This window comes from Nematolebias whitei, chromosome 17 (genome assembly GCF_014905685.2).
Source record: "Nematolebias whitei isolate Nwh7 chromosome 17, NemWhi1, whole genome shotgun sequence".
Classification (NCBI taxonomy): Eukaryota; Metazoa; Chordata; class Actinopteri; order Cyprinodontiformes; family Rivulidae; genus Nematolebias; species Nematolebias whitei.
The window spans coordinates 21,407,974-21,408,207 of record NC_056514.1 but is presented as its reverse complement, the minus strand read 5'-3'; positions in this window follow the sequence as shown (position 1 = coordinate 21,408,207).

Genomic DNA, 234 nt, shown 5'->3' with positions numbered 1-234 from the left:
ACACACACACACACACACACACACACACACACACACACACACACACAAGAGCCCTGGTTTGAAATCAGAAAGGTCAGCGGTGCCATCCAGGCAGCGACGGCGCTGACCCCTGTCCCGAGGCGGGCCTGATAACCGACCGCTCTCCTCCTCTCGCCCGCTGACCTTTCTGATTTCAAACCAGGGCTCTTGTGTGTGTGTGTGTGTGTGTGTGTGTGTGTGTGTGTGTGTGTGTGT